We start from the raw sequence: 5,667 nt of genomic DNA on the forward strand, positions 1-5,667 counted from the left end.
TCCCTCAGATTTCTGACTTCTCACTTTCTCTGTCTCTCTCTCCACCCCCCAGGACAACAAAACAAAAAATTTAAAAAAAAAAAAAAAAAAAAAAAGAACTCTGGGAAGAGGTAGGCGATCTGGTTCTATTAAATTTCACAACCATCCAAAAGAAAATGCACAGAATCCAGACTTCACCTTGGCAAACCTCCATCCAGTTCATGATTCTCCCTTATATATTCCTGATGAAGCGTAAGCCAGTCTAATGCTGCAACTCCTGAAGCAACAAGTCATTTTATCCCTCTCAGTAATTAGAACAGCAATAATGACAAGGACTAACCCTTCCAGAGGGCTCACTATGTGCCTAGCCCTGCTTTAACTCTTTTGTATTCTTCATTGAAAGTTGGCTCATTCCATCTCTGGACAGGTCTGTCCATAGAAAGTTCAGATAAGACTCCAAAGCTTCCCTTCTATTCTCAAGAATGTCTTTCTAAGGAGGTATGAGAATTTTCATCTTGGGAAGGAAGGCCCCTGGAGATCACTGGGGATGGCAGAGTTGGTGTTCATTATGCTACTTTTATCATCATAAGCACAGTCTATACTGGCCTCGAAAGTAATAGTAAGGGTAAAAGTAACGGTTAGGATTGATTGAAGCACACATTCGCTTCACATGCATTTGCTTTACTTACGTCACATAACCACCTTGTTTTTCTACACTTTGAAAAGTCAAGTAACCGTCTTAACGTTATAGAGCTAGGAGCCAGCATTCTATCTCAAGCCGTCTGACCCAGAGGCTGAGCTGTTAGCCACACCAAATCTGCACAAGTGTTCAGAGGACGTTCCTAAGAAGTAAGAGAAAAATAAAATCTCTGAACTGACAGACGATCTCAGCTCTGCTCCCTCCTTTGCTACATTTTCTGTGAGCTTGAGCAAATTGCTTTTCTCATTTCCTTAAGTAGGAAATAAGGGAAGCTGAACTGGGTCTCAAAAACCTAAGTCTGATTCATAATCTATGTTCTAAACTAAAGGTGTCTGTAATCCTCCCCCATGTGGGATGTGCCCGGTAGAACATTTATTGGGACATCCAATGAAAATGTCTACACAATGATGATGAGGAGGAGGGTTATGAGTGAATGAATAAACGGAATATTTAACATTACCCTTTATAGAAGGTTGCCCGAGTCTAATGTTCCTAGATGGAGAAAGAGGGTTCTTGTCTCCCTTTTCAGTTTCAGTTGCTTTTTCCAGTTGGCCTCAAACCTTGCAGCATAAATAAATAAAGCCAGCTTTATCCCAGGCCTTTCTCTCAAGGCCCAGCTGTAGGCTAGGAGCAGAAAGTGAATATGCAGAGTGGCCAATTAGTTCACCTCATGACCTCTGATCCCTGCTGAGCCACCCCATCCATTAGCTGTCGTCTTCCCATCTACCCTCTTCTCTCAGTTTGAATCTTCGTCTTGCCTTTCTCTTTCAGCAAAGAAACACGCTCGAGCATTGGGCCAGCAGCTTCCACTTTCTGCTCCTTTGTCTCCTCCCCTGTGCCCTTGTTGCTAACCTGGTCACCACTCCCTGACCCTATAGCTCTCACCCCTCCTAGGGTTGAGAAGGGCAGTATTCCAAGCAGGGCTTGCTGGGAGAAGAAAGTAAGCTTCTGTGTTTTCTTTTCACTTGGGTTCCATTCCTCAAATGAATTTTGATCCAACTTCTTGTCACAAGAAGTTCCTGTAATGCTTCCTTTGGGATGGTGATGTTCTTCAAAGGCAACTGTTCTGAAAAGTCCATGTGGGTGAAGGCAGCAATAAGTTTCTTTGAGATGTTGGGGTATTCCTCTGTGGAAAAATATGCACATGTACACATACAAAATGGTCTTTAATAAGTTCGCGGAAAGCATGTATTATGGGGAAAGAATGCATGGATTTTTTCTTTTTTTGGACCAAAGTAAACTTGTACTTTAATTCCATTTTCCACAAACCTTTTGAAGTCTCCTCATGTATATATATTTTATATATTTTTTCCTATTGATCGAGAGGAGAAAAGCTAGTTGAAGGCAGAAGATTATGCACATGTGAGTGCATTTTTGTGAATAAATATAAAACAGAGTCAGTCTGTGGCCTGGGGGTTAAGGCAGCTGGATCCCACATGCCCATCTGTGCAGTTCAAATTCCAGACTTGGTGGCTTGAAAAACACACCTGGTGTGCATGTATATGTGCTCAAAATCCTGACAGGAGGGAGAAGTAGAGGAGAAGGAACAGTTGCTTAATTTTTCCAAGTGTCCGTTTGCTCATGTGTAGAAAAATAAGGTTATATAGATTAAGTGACACAAATCCAAGTGAGAAGTGACCCTTCCCTTCAGGAGGGGTACTTTCTCCCTTTTATTCTCTGTTTTTCTCTCTCTGCCATGTATACATGCCATCTGACAATTTTTCAAATTAAAAAAAAAAGCAATAATCAAAAAAAGAAAATCAACTAATTTTTATTACATTTGCAAAACTCTTTTGAAGTAGTAATAGCATCTGGCGGCAAGTTTATCAGAAAAGGGCAAGCCCCTGGGAGTCAGATCCACTGGATTTGATTCCAAGTCCTGCCACTGGTCAACTGGGTAACTTTTGGTAAATAATAGCTCCCACTTTTCTGTCTCTGTGCCATGACCTTATACACATCTCATTTCATCCTTATAATAATAAGTGAGATAGATATTATTATCAATGATCACTCTCACTTTACAAGTGAAGAAAGCCAAGAGAATTAAGTTATTTGCTAAGAGTTGTATAAATAGTAAATGGCAGAAATGGAACCTGAACAAGGTGTGTGTGACTCCAGAATTCTCAGGCCCCATGCTACACTTCCTCCAAAGTATAAGGTACATAAGTGATTTGGTCTTTACTTTTTTTTTTTTCTTGGAGAGGTTTTTTTTGCTATAGGGCACGTGCGCTCACCAGAAAGACAGAGACAGAGAGAAACAGAGAGACAGAAAGCGAGAAAATACTCCCTGGGGGGATGGCCACCCTGCAATCCCTTCTCCTCCATTCTCCTCTTGGGATCTTGGGCACATATGCACACACACCTGGCGTGAGTTTAAGCTGCCGGGTCTGGGATTTGAACCATGGTCGACTACATTACACCATCTACTGGTCCTGGTTTGGCCTTTACTGAGTTCTCATTTCCTCACCTGTAAAATGATCATTTGTAAAGCACCTAACAGGGGTGGCTAACAAGTGAATGCTTACTACATCCCAGGTACTCTTCTAAATGCTGACATACCTTATTATATTTAATTCTCATAAAGTCCCAATAAATAGAAACTGTTACCTCCATTTTATAGAGGAGAAAACTGAAGCTTAAAAAGGTTAAAAAAAAGGGACCAGCAGTTGGTGTAATGGCTATGTTGCTGGACTTCCATGTAGTCGACTGCAGTTTGAGTCCTGGACCAGGTGGCTTAAACTCACACTGGGTACATATGTGTGTGTACCCAAGATTCCGAGAGAAGAATGGAAGAGAAGGGAATGCGGCGTGGCCATGACCCCTGGGGGGTGATTTCTCACTTTCTGTCTCTCTGTCTCTCTCTGTTTTTCTAACGAGCACACATGCCCTATAGCAAAAACCTCTCAAAAAAAAAAAAAAAAAAAATAAAAAACAAAAAAAAAAAAAAAAAAAGATTAAAAAAAAAAAAAACTCATCTAGGTCAAACACAGCTACTGAGCTGGGATTCTGATTCAATCCTGTTTGGCTTCAAAACCCATTCTTTTTCCTCATTATGATTGCCTCAAAAAGATCTCCTGAAGAAGGTCTCTCTCTCTCTCTCTCTCTCTCTCACACACACACACACACACACACACACACACACACACGCGCACGGAGAGAGAGACTGAGCTACAGGAAATAGGGACAGAAAAAATTAATCCCAACTGAGGTTAATGGGGACAGCTTTATGGAGAATATAGAGATTCATTTAATAAAATTTCAGTTTAATACAGGAAAGGCTCTGAAATAACATCTTTTTCATCAAATTAGGTTCACCCTTATTACATACCAATGCTGCTGACAAAGCAAGGCAGGTTCTTGTCATGTCGTGCCTAATAAATACTGATAGTAAAGAGGGTACTGTCTCTCACTCATCTTGGTATTACTCTCCCCCTCCCTTTCTTTCACACCTTAGTACCACCTAAAACAGTGCCTTGCATGTAGTAGGAACTTGACAGATATTTTCCAAACATAGAACTGAATGATACTTCAGGAGGTCTGGGGAGTGCTGAAACTCCAAAGCTCAAACACCCTTTTTCTCTCATCTTTCTCCTTCCAACTCTACTGACAAGCCCACAGGCTGAGTGATAGGTGGCCACTGTACCAGAGCTGATTTATGGTTCTTTGTTATACAAATCCTTTCACATTCTCCTCTTTTTGCCAATTCATCATGATATTTAAAGGAAACTTTGAATAGGGAACTAGGGCTCACAGCCCTGAAGACAATTATTCAAGGTACCTTCCCTGGTATTCAGATCTGAAAAGAGCACACCTTCAAGATTATCTTAGCATTCCCTGCTTTTCCCAAGAAAAATACCTTTATTTTTAGAGAATCCCACTCAGTGGCCCTGAGCAGTGAAAAGGGGGCAATATTCTGTTAACTAGGATGGAAGGAGATCCTCTGTAATTGCTTCATAATTAAATGACAGGAGCGCCAAGAAAGATATGACCTAGGTTGCAGAATAACTTCTCTGTAAAGATGCCTCAGAGGTGTTTTACTCAATGCTCTGGAAACCCCAGCTCTGTTGTATCAATTGTCATCAAAATGATGATGGCAAAATAAAATGAAAATTTCTAGATGAAACATGTCATTAATATAAGCTGATGTTACATTAATAAAGTAAACCCTTTATCCCGATTCTAGGAGTGAAAAAAAAAAAAAAGCATTGCCTTCAGTCTGTCATTAAGTCTATTTAATCCCATTGTTCACGGGATATGACTATACACATGTTGTCATTGTCTTGACAGTGCCAGTACAGCCAGAACTCAGACTTAAATTCTTGTGCAAAAATCACACACACTAAATCTAATACAAGGTGAGGTAGAAATGGGTACTTTTGATTGGATTTACTATTATATATCTCATCTAACTTTGGCTGTTAGATACTAAGTACATGACTTTTTTTAATAACCCAAATGAGTAAATGATGCCTTCTAATTTCCTACTGCATGATGCGAAATAAACTTGTTGCTTCTCACTGTGTCTCATTTTTTCTTTCCAACCCATCTCCTTAAAAATAACTAACCTCATTAGTTTCTGGTTTAGTCTTCCTGTTTCCTTCACCCCTCCCATTGGGACGCTGGGCATGTTCCCCAAGCCACTGTGTTCAGGACTCAAACCATGGTACTGGCCAAGTGGGACCCAGCTGCCACAATGACCATGCCACCAGTTAGCCTATTTTTCATTCTTTTTTTACAGATATATATACTCTACCATGTGCTTGTACTGTAGTTTATTCAACCTTTCCACTCTGTGTGGACATTTAAGTTGTCTCCATTATTTTGCAAATACAAACAATGCTGCAATAAATAACCTTCCTAAGCAGTATTTGATTTTCTATGTATCTATTTAATTGGCTCATAGTTCCCAGAGTAATTATTTATCAAAATAATGGGAAGAAAAAAGATCCCTTAGCTCTGAGAAGCAACGGATACATAAGGATGGGGCA

This window comes from Tupaia chinensis, unplaced genomic scaffold (genome assembly GCF_000334495.1).
Source record: "Tupaia chinensis unplaced genomic scaffold, TupChi_1.0 Scaffold000407_4, whole genome shotgun sequence".
Classification (NCBI taxonomy): Eukaryota; Metazoa; Chordata; class Mammalia; order Scandentia; family Tupaiidae; genus Tupaia; species Tupaia belangeri.